Source organism: Syngnathus floridae, chromosome 14 (genome assembly GCF_059516105.1).
Source record: "Syngnathus floridae isolate MCC-2025c chromosome 14, RoL_Sflo_1.0, whole genome shotgun sequence".
Lineage (NCBI taxonomy): Eukaryota > Metazoa > Chordata > Actinopteri > Syngnathiformes > Syngnathidae > Syngnathus > Syngnathus floridae.
Genome location: NC_142426.1, coordinates 7,918,493 through 7,935,631, shown reverse-complemented (window position 1 = coordinate 7,935,631; position 17,139 = coordinate 7,918,493). Strand labels below are relative to the sequence as shown.

Sequence of the window (17,139 nt, the reverse complement as noted above, 5' to 3'; positions counted from 1 at the left end):
AACTTAACACCTCACACGAGCATCATTCTGGCTGTGTCGCTGTGTACAAACGGTGAAAATACTTGGTCGCACAATTCCGTGTCACAACAGGGAAAAGTCAGCGTTAGGTGTTAAACTTCACAGCCTTGTCCCGCGGTGTGGGCATTGATCATTTACACCAGTACTGTCCCAACTCTGCCACCTTCATATCATAGTCCCACCATTTTTTGAAGCCCAAAAAAATGGCGGAAATATTCCATTCCGTGTCTATTTTGTTCATTTATCGTCCCGCGCTAGCGTACATCTCGTACTGGCATGGCAGGCATCCTTCTTTTTACTCATTTAAAAACGTAATGCCCAATTTATTTTTATCCGAGTCATGTAACTCAATCCTTGCGCTGGTTGTCCACTCAATCAATGAATCGATTCTGCTGCCATCCACCGCTTCCCTCCCCTCTGCGGGCTTCCGATGGCAGCCAAGGTCCGGCAGGTATTTAGGCTTTCAACGGCTCGTGGTAATGTGCTTCATAGTGCAACTCAGGTCTCCTTAATTTGTTTAGCTAAGCCCAAAGAACTAGAGTGGGCCACGTCTGTAAAGTCCATCAGCTGCTAAGACAATCCTTATGATCCTGAAGATTCATAAACCGAGCGTCGTTTTTGTTTATTCGTAGAGGAAGGAATTCTTACACTTTTACTGTTAAAGTTGATGTTACCTTCCTCGCCAAGGAGAGCAAGCCTTGTAACAAGTCCCTCGACTCCACCGACTTATAGAGTCACGCAACTAACACTCGTGCACGTACATGCTAACACGGGAGGTGACAGACGAACGCCTCAGCACAAGGATGATTTTCGTGAGGTGAGAATGTCTACCTTGTTTGTTAATCACCCCCCCAAAATTCTTGCCCAAAACTTTCAACACACTATTTACAAAACAACTTTGTAATATTTCAACACTGGAGGGTGTTTCACTATAATTCCGTTATTGTTTTTTTGGGGGGGGGGTTCTTTTATAACACGCCATTGTGTTCCCTGCCGCCAACACGTCCTGGAGGTGAAGTGAAATCTCAGACGCTTCCCCGGTGACTGGAAACACGGGCTAATGGCATTGCTTGAGGCCTGCCCGGGCCAAGCTTGTCAATACCATTTCCCTTACGCTTCTCCCGCTTGCCACTTCCCATCTGGAGCCAATTCGTGAGCCGCGAGGTCAACGGCTGACTCCACATCACACTTAGCCATGCTCGACACACACACACGCACACATTCACTCCTTCCATCCGTCCTTTTGCTCTGCTGAGCCTTGCTTCGTTGTGACAGGTTGGTACTAGGCACTACATCACCGGCAACATTTTCTTTAGTGTAAACATAAAAACAGTATGAATCAAAGTAAAGTTGCAAATATCGACAGTAGTAATGAAAACAGTTCGAATAAGAGAAAAATTAAAAAAATATCTTTTTCACATTTTCAATCTTCTCTGTCCCTACAAGTCTGTGGAGGGAAAAGCAATGGATGAAAGGTGATTATAAAGGTAGAGTAATCTATTAAGAATGAAGGAATCAAAATGAAATAGCTCCCAGTCAAAAAATAAATCTAACTTGACCGCAGATCATTTCACATAATAAAATGGCTACGAAGGCCAAGCCGCCCAAAAAAAAAAAAAAAAAGGCCCTCATTTCCAAGCCGCAGCCCTCAAGGCCCTTATTTGCAAGCCTGAGCTGACTTAGTGACCCACAAACGTGCACCGAAGCCCAAGGTAGATGCGCTGCCACATATCAGGCAGCCAAACAGCAGGAGGCTGTCACTGCGTGGCTTGAGGGGCTTACGCCTTGAACCACCACCCCCGCCTCCCCCCTCATTTCCAGTCAAGGGTGCATATTCATGGTGCTCTTTTGCTCTGCTTCACCGCTGAACTGTTCATCCAACTCCCAAAGGGTGAGCTGAGCGCCAAAAACCATGAATTCCAAGTACTCCGATTGGTCCATACCTTACCTCAAGGTGCTCAAACACAGAGAAAATTCTCCTCTTTCTGTCTTTATTTTTACTCGACAAGTTGGCGGATGTCATCAATAACTAGCAGGAGAAAAAAAAAGATCAATTTATGTAACACGTCAGCATATTCTCACTCAATTCTGCTAAGCTATCATTAGTAGGTGAGAAGCAAAATTGGTGCAAATTGCCAGACCCTCCCAAATCCACACTGGCACTTTGGCTGTTTTATTGGACCCCCTCTGCTGCCTTCTAAGCTTTTAAACACATTTATCAAGAGATGCGCAAAAAAGCAATTACCTAAACTTGCTGTCGCACATCAGCAAAGGTAGCGGAAACACTTAATGCCATCGCATTTTTTTTTTTGCTTGACCCGCAGAGACAGTGATAAAGTAATAAAATGTTGTTTATAAAGAATTTTCGAGCTTGTTGTCGTGAGAATTCGGTGGAGTTTCTGTTAAACAAGGATTAAAGATTTATTGAAAACTTCATGCCATGAGAATAATTTACCCGTACTTTTTGCTCCTGCAAGTTTTAAAATCATGACACATAAATGAATTAACATCTTTAATTAACGGTAAGAGTCACTAACAATACACACAGAACTCATAAATATTTTTGTTGTTAAGATTTGCCAAAGCTAATGTTAGCAAGTAGGAGTGAAATTCAAATGGGACTTTGGCTAGCCAACCGTGACTAAGCTATACGACAAAAAATAACAGCAAAGTTCTAACATTCTCTGTTGCCAAAATGAACTGCAGCTAACGGTAGCAACAGGAGCCACATGCTGCTTCACCAGACATGACGTTTGATCAGTAGATGATGCCTCGCAGGTGGAAGAAGATAAAAAGATGCAACAGCTGGGGTGGGGAGGGGATGCCAATCTTGTAATTTCACTAAGTGACTCATCAAAGATAGCCTTTTAATCCCCCAAAACAGCACTAGGAATACACACGCACACACAAACTCTTTTGATCAGAAAAATGAGGCCAGTGCCGGGAGAGCCTCCAGAGGGAGACTAAAATCCATTTTGGGGGATTTGAAGTCAATTGTGGGAATGAAAGGATCAAACTTATTTGTCTGACGCGAAGCCCCTGTGGTGATCTCATTCGATGAAATGCGCACACAAAAAAACAGGGACCACTGCTGGCAAAGTCTGGGATTTCTCCACCTTTGAATTTCCATCCATCCGAAACTTATGCTCTAAACCCAAAGAGGCATTTTACATAGCATTTCCATAGTACCTCCACTTTGACTTTGCGGATTATTTTGTGTCATCCTGTTAATTTGCCAAGTGGCTTCGATAGTGGCTTCTGTCCAGTGATAAAAACAATTTTATAATTCATTTTGAAAGTGGGATTGTGACAAAACTATTGCAATATCTCACTGTTATTAAAAGGAAGATATTTGATATTTTCATGAGAAACACTGAGTTGTCACATGATTATTTGTCTTTGCGGGCCACATAAAATAATGTGACGGGCCGGATCTGGCCCTCGGACCTTGAGTTTGATACCTGTGCCCTAAACACTTCATCGTCATGCCTTCTTTATTTCCAGTAGCATTAATGTCACGCGTAAATCTTGGATTGCGGGATTAATGTAAATCCCGCACAAACAACGCCTTCTGGAACGATAACGTCCAGACGCTCTTTGCATGTCAATTCATGTCCCCGATTTTACCTTTTTAAGCAGAACACGGGGGCCGATAGGCCGGAGATGAAGGTGTCCCTGTTCATCACATGGGATATTTATCACGATCCCTCGCCAATTCCCCCATCAGCATTTAGGGAGAACGCGTAGGACCGCCCGCGGGAATGAGGCAACATCTAATGACACGAAATGAAAAGCAGCGTGGCGAGGCCGCTCTCTGATTGCTCCACTGCGGTTACGACGGCTCGCTCTCGACTTCCCGGTGCCGATCACTTGCAGCCCGGTCTGCCTGGTCATAAATAATGCAGCCTCCTCCACCACCGCCGCCCAACAAACACCTCCACCGAGGAGAGGCAGCCTGCATTGCAGATTCTCGGAATGACAAAGGTGACTTCAAGGAGCCACAATGAGGGGGAAGAAAAATAAATAAATATATATAAAATAACACACGCAGGAAGCTATTCGTTTGAGGCTGGTGTTTACAAGTCTGGATGAAGTGACGGGCACGTGTCGGGATGCCGTAGGAATACACAATGCCTCAGATTTCAGGGCGGAAAAAAATGATGTAGAGATGCGCTGACAAGTTGTTGATAAACACTCCGGAAAACATTCCAAAATAATATAATAATAAAATAATATGGCGGCGTCCTACTTTTCACAACTTTTCCGACATCAATACATACGGTGATCCCCCGCATCGTCATCGTTACTAAAATCACAATTTGGGTTACAAGCGCCGTTTGGTGGCAGCGAACTCATCTCCACTCACTTCACAGCAGGCGACGGTTTGGCAGACTTTGAACAATTCTTGGTAGAATGGCTTCATTTCCCTCCCAGTTGTCAAAAGGACGGAGGCGGAAAATATGTCGCGAGGCGAGACCCCATTCATTTTCTTGTAATGACTTTTTCTTTTCATTCCGCGGGCTACGACTTCATAAACGTTTACAACTTGCTCTGACGAGCTCCACCAGATTAAAAAAAACACGGTGTCATGGCGGTGAGCGGGTAATTAGCGGCTAACGATAAGCTATTAGACCTTTATGGGCCCACTTATAAACGCCGTCGTGTCGCGGATCCGCGGCTGTTTATCGCCTATTTGTCGGTTCACCGGAACCCAGGGGAGGAATTCCCAACACGTGTAGAGAGAAAGTCGGTTTAATAATCATGCTTTATTTATTTATATCTATAAATACAATATAGCTTCTGTGTAGTGATTCTTCTGTACTGTTTCACAAATAATGTAGCCACATTATTTTGACTGTATTTTTTTATCTGCTCTTGGTTTGTTAAAACAAAATAACAGCAATTGGCTTATGAGTCCTTATTTTGTGATATGATAAATGATTTAGCCGGCTGATTTTGACCTTGACTCCCCACTCAATTATTTAACGTTTTGTCCACTGGGTTTATGAAAACAAAGTGACAGCAATTTCCTTGTAGGTAGAAAATCACAATGCAATGCTACTTCTTCACCAGAAGCCCAAAATGTGTCATATGTTAGCATATTTTATTTTAACTGTCGCTGAAATAATTATGTAAATTACCAACGTTTTTTTTAAAACACAACTTCTAGGGTAACTTTTATTATTGGGCGCCAGGGAGCTATCTCGTATTAATAATCGCCTCAATAATAGCCTCTAATTAGATGCCATAATTAGGGAGATTGTACGGAATAAATTGAATTAATGTGGCAGCCGAACCTTGTGCTGTCACGCTGGCTTTCTAGTAAAATGCAAAGAATATGTTCTTATTTATAAAGAGATAAATTAGTGCAATCTCTTAATAATATTTTAGTTAATGAAACATGTGGCGCATTACCAAATGTTCCAAATGATCAATTGTGTGTTTGGCTTTTTGTTGAAAAGCCATTTTGATTGGTATCATCTGTGACTACTGTCGTTCCTTTGAGTTAGTCTGTAGTTTTATTTTGGTAGGTTTCTACTTCCTGTTTTGTTCTTATATAGGATCCTCAATCGTAATCAAGTATTGACTGACTTTTCAGAAAATATTAACTTTGATTCGAGTCGTGTATTTTTAGCTGATAGGTGGTTTTATTTTAGTATTCGTTTTGACTTCCTTTCTTGTAGAGCTAGTCGTCGGTGTGGAGCAATTTGTTGACATTGATTCAGATTTTTTTGTGGTTTTATTGTAGTAGTTTTCTACTCCCTAATTTTGATGGTCTTTTCTGTGACTTGTGCCGTGCGTTTTATTTGAGTCTGTTCCTGTTTTGTTCCTTTTTACTCAGGCCGGTATTGAGCACTTTCATTTTTATTTCTGCTCTGCAAAATCTGTCCTTGCCTTTCATTTTCACCATGTCACTCTCTGCAAAATATCAATACTTATTATTTCTATTATGCACATGTTGTATACTTTGTTTTGTGCAACGTGCAAGCAGAGGGTGACATGATGAAAGCAGTAGCAGGTGGGCTCCATTTCGAAGCCCTCGATAGACCCACCGAGAGGCAAATCAAACGGCCGAGCCTCCATTTCCTCCGCATCATGGTGGATGGGGATGCCGGCGGGTTACGGCTTGTTGGCCACTGAGGAATTCCCGCCTCTCTGATGTGATTTGGAGGCGGGGAGATGTGTGTAGAGGGGGGGCTTGCTAGGATTTCTCCAACTGACCCAGCAAACTCTGAACTGCTGAGGTGTGAAGGGATGGAGTGCTGGCTCCATAGTCGACGATTGTGTTTGTATCACTGCTGAAACGATGACTGAATTCTCGAAAACTTGTAATTATAGTAATGAAAAGATCTTGTCGTGGGGATAGTTTGGAAAAAAAATAGGTCCAAATATGTAAGCCTGTGACATTCAATGATGGAGGTCCAGCACTTTGGTTGAACATCATGGACAATATTTGATCAAGTCAGCAGTGACGTGAGACTTTTGGCGGAAGTCTTCATCGCTGGAGCGTGGGCCTGACTGACTGTGTGTCGCACCGGAGCCTGAATGATTTATGCCTTTGTCATTTCTCATTTGCCCAAGCAAGGTGTCGTCGTTTTTGTGCATGTGTGTGTGTGTGTGTGTGTTGTGTACGCGAGTCAAGTCTGCAGAGACAAAGAGTTAAGGATGAAGAGAATACCCTTGAAGGAAATAGCAAAGTCAAGTTGGCAATTTCTCTCATTTTCCCCCCCTATTTTTATTGTACACAATCATGTGACCCAAACAGAAGATTTTCCACCTTGTTCAGGGTTGTACATCTGACGTATTAAATACAAAATATGCTTGTGTCGTCGTTTTTCACCTTGACAGTTGGAAAGAAAAACGACTACAGCAATTGCCACGGTTAAAAATAAGATAAGTTATAAGGGCACTCAAATGAATTAAACATTGGAATGGAAAATTTCTTCTCATCTTGATCCTTTTTAAGGTAAACGCACATCATGTTCCTCTTGGGAAACAATCACCGTGCTGCTCAGCCTCTGATTAGCAAATGTGTGGATATAGCAATGAGCTACACTAAAACACTCGCTTATTTTTTTGCGGATTTGTGACTGCGTGCATGACCGCACAAGTGAGTTGTGCGCCAAAAGCCAAATAAGCTTCTCTCTCGCTCTCACGTACACAACTTTTTGGAGGCAAACTTGGCCTCATCCTGTCAGTGGCGTCGCAGGCAGGCAGACAGACAGACGTGCTTCTATGCGTGCGTGTGTCAAAGGAAGTGGTCCTCCGTCGACTTTAGGGATTCTCTGAATAGAGGGAAGAAAGGAGATGAGGCAGACAAAGAGAGTGAATGACAGACACGGTGACAGAGAGGCCTGTTTTTTTTTTTTTTTTGGAGGGGCTAGTGGAAAAGTGCCTCAGGTGAAAACCAAGTGTGAGGTGAGGCTGGACGGACAACCGGACACGCAAGGCGACGACAACAAGCCTAAATGCATCCATGCTGACACCTTGGCCCACTTTGCAAAAGCAACTCTTGGCTCGGCTTGGAATGTTGATAACTTGAAGTCGTAAGATGTAAGCATTGATTTAAAAATGCTAAAATCTGTGCCACAAAAAATGAGACATCAATGTGACCTATGACCTGGACAACTGAATTGATTTTGTTTGAAATGAGGCACTTTAAATTTTGGCAAGTGACTCCCATTTAACTTTGAATGCAATTGCTAATTCTTAACAGCCACTTCCACATTTATAAGAGGGTGTGCACACTTGTGCAACCACAAAATCACAGTTGTTAATTTCAACTTTGACTTTTTTTTTGTTATAAGTCACATTTTGAATTCATTGAGTTGGTCCAGTTGTTTTCACATCTCCAAAACCCTGGCATTTGTACAGGGGTGTGTAGACTTTTTCATAGCCCCTGTGTGCTGATTGATTTCCATCAAAAGCTATAAAATGCCGCGAGGTGTGCATCGCAACAAATTGAAGGTCGGGGAGCACTTTGAAAGTCAAAAGGCTGCGGGCCAACGGAACCAGTGCGGCACAATAGCAGTCAGCTCGATGTCCAATTATTGCTGATGAAAGGCACATTCTGTGTGGCCCACATCAGAGTGCTGGATTAGCCAAAGTGATTTCTTCCTCTTCCTCCTTGGCTTGTTTGACATAGTCTGCCGCTAATCCTCTTGAAAACTTTGAGTTTCCGCCGATTCCCGACTGATGGCATGTAAAAAAAAAAAAAAAACATCCCGAATATGGATGAATCTGTTTTTGTTTAATTGCTGTTGGGAGAATAATTTTAAAATGTATTTGTGAGCAAAAAAAACCCCAAAAACTCTTCCCTCATAAACTCTGTCAATTAAATTCGATTTTACTATAAAAAAAATGATTTAGTGTAGGGTTCCGATTCAGATTAAACAAGATGATGAAGCATCTAAAATGTTCTCTATTAAGATGATCAGAAGCCAACACGGCGTAGCCGACGTGTCAAATGATTGACAATGAAGGTGGATTAGGCCTTTAATCCCCACACTGGATTAAAATGCCGAGGACGCCGCTAGTAAATCCATTGCTTTCTATTCATCGAGGTACGTGCGCATACATCTGCGCGCTCTTGTTAGTATTCTCCGGCTGGCCCGGCGCATTTTCATCCCATTTCAATGCTTCCATTGAATTGTAATGGCGTGTTTAAGTTTAAAGCGAGACGCCGTGTTAGGTAGAGCCATTCCCCTCGGTGGTCATTACTCAGTACTGACAAACACACGGCGGCGGCGGCGGCAAACTGTTTTATGTGTTGGCACTTTTACATGATGGCAGAGAGGAAAGCAAAAGCATATTTACACTGCAAAGCATGTTTTATGTTGTTCTACTAAGACTTGTGCTGCAATCTGAATACGTGATGCCTTCACATACCTCCGGAATTTCAATGCGCAACGCTACTGTGATCACAAAATTGTTAATAGTTAGAATAACTGTGGCTCATGAGCCACATGCTGCTTCACTATGACAAATCACTATTGTGGTGAATTTCCATTCCACGATACAGCCCTCTTCTTATGATGTCAAAGTGCCTGGGTGATTTAAATTTGTACAATTTTTGGCAAAAAGTGAAATGGTTGCTGAAAGAAATGGGAAAAGTTGAACAATCGCTCATCTCAGGCGCTCCAAATATGTCACCACCAGAAAAAATAAATAAAACACACGCACACACATCAGGGATCCTTCGTCGCATCTCTCTCCCACACAGGAGTCAACTTCAGGGACGCTTTGTACATTATACAATGCATGAGAGATGAGCGTTTCCATGGGAGAAGATAAATGATACGCATTAAATAAAAAGGGAAATATTTGCCCAAGCTGCCGATCATCGCTAAAATCAGTTGAACTAAAAATGGTTGAGACAAAAGGCAAGGCAGCTTCATTTACCATGTGGTGCTTTGCATAACTACAAAGTACAAAGTAAAGCGTTTAACCAAAAAAGTTTGAAGGTTTTGGGAAAAAGTAAAATAGATCAAATAAGTCATTTACTAATATAATTCAATGAACATATATATACAGTGAAATAATTATTTTGTTGCTAACCAAAACAGCAGCACCTAACAAATCATGTAAATCCACAACAATTTTGATGATTATCGTGCACACTATTAGTGATGATCCCATGTTAGATTTATAAATTTTTCGCTATATTGGCTTTTTTTGGGGTACCTACCAAAAGAGCAGTTGAGAAAATAAAACTCTTTCATCCTCTACCTGCTCGTTTTGCTGAGCAGTTGTTAAAACCTAACAAGCGTCTTGTTTGGCAAACGGCCCACAGTTGTTTCCCTTCACGCGACCGCAAATGATTCCCACCCGCTCAACTCAAAACGGGGATTGGCAGTCGCAAAGACACCCGTTTCATTTGCATAGGTGTTAAGATTCTTTTCTGCTGGCGGTAGGAGATAATGATTGCAACTAACCGATCGTCTGCCATTACACCGGTTTCTTCTTTTTCGGCGTGGACTCCCCCTGGCAAAGAACGTCGTTGTCAATGCGTGGAACTCGGGAAAAACTTATGGGACGAATGACTGAAAAGATGTCAGTGCTCTGGTTTGTTTTCTTCGGGGCTGATGTCGCTGTTGAAATGTCTGAATATATTCTGATTGAGTGGTGAGTGGTTGCTGCGTCACTGTAAAAGCAGCAGCCTCCCTCCCTTCCTCCCTCCCTTCCTCCCTCCCTCCCTCCCTCCCTCCCACGGCCGTCCTTTTCCAAACACAGCCTCTCCAATCGACAGCACAATTGATTTTCTGATTAATGTCCCGGCCCACCTACTTGCATGGAGGCCCCTCGAGACATCATTTCCTTGTGAGCGTAATCAATATTTGCAGCAACATAAATGAATGTCGGGAGAAAAGTAATTTTGTTTAGTCGGAGGAGGCATCGAGGCTAAAATACTTGATGGCTTTTCTACCTATTTGCGGCCATCTAGCGATACATTGCGGAGCGCTAATTGCTTTTGCTTGGGTCCAATCGTGGAGCGCACACGCCGGGAGAAAAACTCTCTTGCAATACTTAACCGGCCTCTGTCACGAGATGGCGTCCATCATGCTGACTCGCTTCCAAGTATGTTTATCTGTTTAAGTTTTGTCTGCCATCAAACTTGGCAGCCATGCTTCACCTAAACTCATTCACTGCCATCGACGTTTCTCTCCATTTTCACGTGTAGCAGGCTCGACGGATTGGATTTTCAAATATTCCTCGGGTTGATTATACCATCATGTTGCAAATTTATTGTACCTGTAATTTAAGGATAATTGCTAACTCATCATCAAATGAAGGACCAACGCTTAAGTTCCGAGGAAAAGACAATTCCATCAGTCGTGCAAAGAGCCTCGAGGTACATTCACATTGGCAAACCCGGATGAAGGAGAAGTTGCCTTGCCACTGGACTGCTGACCTCTCTCTTTCTCTGACTCTCTTTTGCTCGCTCACCAATCTTCTACATGATGAGCACAGATAAAATATGTAGGAGGCTGTCGGCTAATTTTAGCCTCCGACTCCTCCATCATCACTTTTAAAAGTTTGGAGCTTTTCAAAAGCGACTGTTGGCCTCGTCGTCGTAATTTGGGGTTATATGACAAAGCCGGATCGTGACTCTTTTACTCTTTTACTCTATTTACATCATATTTAATGTTCTATGTTTACATCATATTTACCAATTTAATGTACCCTATTTAGATATTGCATATACTATTGTCTATTCTAATTTACTATATTGTGTTTGTGTATTTGTTATATATATATATGTATGTATATGTATATATATATATTATATGTATATATATTTTATATATATATATATTTATATTTTATATATATTTTATGTATATATATATATATATATATATATATATATATATATATATATATATATATATATATATATATATATATATATATATATATATATATATATATATATATGTGTGTGTTTGTTTTCTCACCAAAGGCTGCTCTAAGAAAAAAAAAAAAAAAAAAAAAAAAACATCTATCGCCACAATCCCAGATGTCGAAAACTGCCCCCAAAAACAAACATACAAAAAGAGTCATTCAATTATGGGATGTCGAGGCCACGTATTGTTTCCATCCACAGATGACTTTGAAAGCATAATTAAAGTGCGGCCAAAGTGTTGCTGGGGGATATTTTACATGCACCAGACAATGGGTTGTGTATGTGTGGGGCGGGGGGGGCGGAGATATTGATTACTGCTGGGATTACGGCACCGGCAGCATCGCTCTCAGTCCAACAATGTAATCATCAGCAGCCTCCATACTTGTAATGCGCAGGTGGCCGCACGCCTCCTCACCAGGGGAAGAGGGTAGAAGGGGTGCGAGTGGACGCAGAGCAGATGGATAATGTTGCGACCGCCGGAGGTCGGGATGAATTGGAAGGCAGAATTTTGCCGACGAGGGATTTGTTCTTCTTGGTGACGTTTTAAACGGGGCGCTTCTGGCGCAGTTAAGAAGACGAGACGATCGCTTTGGTGTCTTTGTCAAGGACACGACAAGCCTTCCCTGCTAAAAAGGCCGTATTTTACCGGCTATTTGTATAAGCCACGCCGTTACCGTTGACCTGGCCGGTGACCTTTGGACCTGAGCCTTCAGTGGGTATTTCAAATTTGTTCAAACTGCCAGCCAAACAGATTGAAAGTGGATGGCTTTTTTTGCAGACTGAACAAAGTACATAAAGTGCGATTTTTGCATAACAGATTGAGCTATTTGTGAAAGTAAATGACGAAGCAACTGCCTTGGAGTCATCAAATTATTGGTCTCTAAAAAAACTGAAAGACAAGTATCGATCTCATTGGACTGGCATCTCATTGCGTCTGGCTGATTATTTTGGCCGATCTAATCGGCCCTGCCGATGAATCGGACGGGCCCTAGTTGAAATATGACACCATCTGAAAGCATATTGAGAATTTGCCATCACCAGGGAGAACGTCACACTTGAGCTTTCTCAAGTCAGAAGAGGCGTCAGTCTCCACCAAGTCGTGCCGGAACGATGGTGTCGGGGGAATGTGGATTTGATGGCGGATAATGACGCCATCGACAGCCTGTGTGTTGTAGCTTCCCTTAGGGGGTTGGCGTGGGGGGAGACCGAGATAACCGTCCTCCTCTCACGGGATGAGAGAGATGCCTTTAGATAGATAGAAAGAAAAAATATATTGAAGCATTTGTTTGAATGGCGGGAAAGGATTAAGTCCAATCAAACATGAGTAAATCACCAGCGCAGTTTCCAGTGTTTGTGGGTTGTGCGCTGGCAGCGGGGAAACAAGGACAACTGGCGGCGTGTTGACAGTCGGCAAACACAGATGTTCAAAGCGGGACGGCAAAGGTATTCGCTCGCTTTCCGTCGGCCACATGCAGATAAGAACAATGAGTCATACTACGCGGAAAGTTCACGATTTAGAAGTATTGAATTGGATCACGATCTTTGATTAAGCATAAAAAAAAAAATAAAAAAATATCCTGGCCCTGCATTTCCTTGATGCCGGATCAATATCAAATCTTGCATTATTCCCATGGGAGAGGGTGAAAATAAGACTTTTTTTTTCTCTTTCTTCTATCTTTATGATCCAGTGCTAGATAACTAGCAGAAGTTAATCCCTGGATCAGGGATGACCAGAGATGCTTAGCAATCAAGCTAACCTCAAAGAAACACACCCTTTTCCGTAACGATAAAATACCTTTTATTGTTTGGATTCAAATAGTTGGGTACCTTCCCACCCATTAATGTGAAATTAAAGTACCCAGTGAATTTTTTGCTGCAGTGTAAAATTGATTTTTTATTTTATCCTTGTGGTATTTTGATGAGAGCATGTCCAGACAGAAAAAAAAATTAATATGCCTCCTTTGAAAGCCCAAACCTAAATTGAGATTCTGTCTGCCGTCATCAGCAAAGATGACGTCTGTGAATAAATTAAGACAACATATCGATCACCGCCTTTAAATATGCTAAAATGGAATCCTGGCTAGCGTCGAATACCTGGAATTAATCTTTTTTTCTTTTTTTTTTCTCCCGGACGTCACTGTAAGAGGTTCAATTCCACCACCCATAAAGCATGCAGAGTCACCATCATCAAGCATCTAAGCGTCTGCAGAATGTTAAATACTTGTGTGATTAAACCCCTCGCTGACTCTATTATCGATGTTTTTTCAGGTTTTAAATAGGATTTTCCAACTAAGACATGTAATCTCTCCATAGCCAAAACACGTACTGCATGTTTTTTTTTGCTAGTCAAGGAAATGCTTTCATTTAAGTCAGGAGATAAACAGCTTTTAATTTATTAGTGTGTGTTCAGTTTGTTAATCTCGTGATGCATTCAATGGGGTTATTAAAAAAAATAATGATGAATGATAACCAAACCAACAGTATTTTTTTTTGTATATTTTTTTGGTGGGTTTTAAATGGGATCTTTCAGCTAAGATGTGTAATCCCTCTGTAGCAAGGATACGTGCTAACTTTTTTTCCCCTGGATTTTCTGTGAGAAACTGAGAAGCCACGTTCAGTGGAATCAAGAGAAATACCGGCTCGCGGTGACATCTGTTGAGCGCGCCAAAGCGCACCGGGGGGCATCGATGTGCGAGTTTTCTGACAAACTTTGGTAGCGGCAAAATCTCAACGGATCCCCGCTGATGTCCGTCCTGCTGTCCGCACAAGCTTTTCTTTTGTCTGGTTCCATGACAGGCTTGAGCGGCGCTCCTCGCAAGGGTAGCTTGTCCACGTTTGATGTTGAATTTTACCCAGTCGTCACGGCGATCGACGTCCGTCTCGGCGACGTTTCCCCCCGCAGAGTGACATGAGACGGCTGAGAAAGTCGTTTTAATTACCGCTCGCCATGTATTTTTGTCACACTGGGCGGCCTTCTGTTATGGCGAAGGCATCTGCTTGGTAAACGGGCATGGCGTCGCTGTGAGGATCCAGCCAAGGGGACATTTGCTTTTGATTCCTTTTCAGTCCAACTATTACTCATAGACGGTTCTCTTCTTCAGAGTTGTCAGCGTTAAATCCCTGCGGATGGATTCAGAGTTCATTTTCGGGTCCAGGCGCGTGAATAAAAGGCCCGGCCTATGCTGTGCCACGCACAAGTAGTCCGACATTTTTTGTTTTGAAAGTAGATTGTTTAAATGGCGAGTGAGAGACACAAAGTAATTCCCCCCCACCTTCCACGGTGGTACTGCTGCGGTTGATCCCGTACGATCGTTGACTCCTTCTGGACTACACACCACTTGACTTAAATCGACCTCATTGACAGAACCCCCAGCAAACGGTCTTATTTTGTTCGGTAATAAGGAAAGCAGAGCACATGAGACCTGTCGGGTTGCTTTGACCCGAACGGGCGGTTGTCAATCACCCCCGTAGGCCAATCGGTCTTGGAATTGGAGCAGATGTCAGGGAGAGAAAAAAAAAGCGCAACCAGTCTTTGACAGCATTGACATGATGACAGCCTGTCAGAAAATTGGAAAAAAAAAATAACGTAGCGCCATTATAAAATCTTTACTGCCATTCTATCCATCCATCTATCCAGCCAACCATCATAAACTATCTGGGGACCTGTTTCTTGTCCTGATTTATAAGAATTTGACGGTGGTGGCTGGCCCGGTCACCAAACCGATTTTGACATGGGTCGGTCCGTCCTGAGCTAGCCATGCAACTTTAATGCTCGTGCGTTGCCCTGGGCTGCCATGTATAATTAAGGCGCTCGTGTGGACTCCTCCCCCGGCACACATGCCGGGAATTAGGTGGGAAAATTGTAACGAGACCAAACGTATGCGCTGCTTTATTCCTACCACAAATTTGACGTGTCGTTTCGTACGTGCCGACTCGAGAAAGTCTGTCCCAGCGTTGACCTTGACCTCGTAATGCCGTCCCTCCCCATGGCGGGGCATCAATTATGAGGGATGTTTGTTGTGGCTAATGTGCTGCACGCGAAGGCGAAAAATGTGTGCGAGTGGGGCGAGGAGGGTGGTTTCAGGGACGAGACCCGCTGCACTATTCATGCCACCATCTGCTCCTTTTCACTCACATTTTCAGTGCAGCTTCACTATAAGTGTGTGTGTGTGGAGGCCAAACATACCTGAGATGTGGACAGCAATGAAAGGGAGCAAACAGTGGCAGCAATAAGGAAGGGATCAATAAAAACAGCCGCAAAAGAGGTGGGGGCGGTTTGAAAGGGGTCATCTCATACGCCACCTCGCCCCATGAAATATATATGTGGCTCAAATAGATGAGATTGCTCCGTTTCTACGGCCCCCCCAAATGTGAATGACAATAACATTTGGAAGGTGCTGGACTAATTAGAAGCATTCGTCTGTGTCAAACATGTGGCCCGTGGGCCAATTCAGGTATTGGGAAATAAGGCTAGGGTTGGGAAATTAAACCCTTAACTGCTGAGCCCATTTGGACTATTGTGCTCAACAAAACAGCAGCACCTAATGTGGGACATCTGATTAAAACATTTACCATTTAAACATGTAATTTAGATTTTACACAAAGTCCCAACCTCATTGGAACTGGTCTTTACATTATTATTATTTTTTTGCTTCACCCTTAGTAGATGACGGCATCTTTGATGACATCATTTTATCGTGACACATATTCCCTTAATTTCCTCCTTGCATCGAATGAGGTTAGACTGACTTTGGAAGATACTCCAGAGTGCATGTGCGCGACTATCATCTACATTTAGAATGCACGGACATACACCTCGAGGACGCCATGGTGTTCTCTCAGGGGGGTACGGACTATTAGAGGACTTAGCCATGTAGGGATATCATTAAAGAATAAATACATGAGTGCAGCTTTATCAAATGCTTTTCTTCCCCAACACATTTTTCACTTTAATTTTTCATTTATTTTGTAAATGTTTATCTTTGTGTTTCTTATTTTATTATTATTTTATGAAATGTATTGTTTTATTTGATTATTTATATTTATTATTTTATTATTCTTGTTTTTATTTTCATGTGCCCGCTAAGGTAACTGTAGGCAATCAAAAGTGAGCATTATCTTTGTAAAGGCAGATTTTATTTTCTGTTTCAATGATATACAGAATTTTGATTTGCATTTTTTCTTTTTGCTACAGATGAAGGGATAGTGCTTGTCGCGGTGAGCATGCCATTTTGGTAAGCTGAGGGAAACAAAAGTCTGATACATTGACAAAACACATTCTACATCATAAAGGTAAGTCTTTTTTACTATTATTATATATGTTTCTGGAAATGTTTAGACAAGGCTCACTTTATTAAAGGGATACAAGAGTGGATTTGTGTGCCCCCCTCAAAAAAATAAAATAAAATGCATGGCAGTAGTCAAAAATCAGATATACTGGAATTAATTTTTATAAAGCTGTTTAACTTTTCAAGTGACAGTGGATCTTGGAAAGCATTCCTCGAGCAACGACTGTATGTCCCTGTTACAACACTGCCCCCTTGTGACTGGATGATCAACTTTGAGGGCAGTGCTGTAACACTATGAGCTTCCCAACTGTGTGTTTATGAGAATTCACCAAAGAGGTTGATCAATTTAGGGATGACCTAGATGATACACATCAAAATCGATGCAACTCAGATCATGACAGTAGCTTGGTTACTCTTCTATTTTTT

General features: G+C 42.3%; 1 protein-coding gene across 3 annotated transcripts in view; it reads left to right on the top strand.

Annotated features, from left to right (window-relative positions):
* Positions 1–17,139, top strand: part of LOC148387477 (collagen alpha-1(XI) chain-like) — a 98,361-nt gene that overhangs the window by 33,045 nt on the left and 48,177 nt on the right. For all 3 annotated transcript variants that reach the window (XM_088397133.1, XM_088397132.1, XM_088397134.1), the window contains exon 5: positions 16,620–16,717. The gene's annotated coding sequence lies outside the window, so the exon portion shown is untranslated. The remainder of the gene's footprint in view (positions 1–16,619; positions 16,718–17,139) is intronic.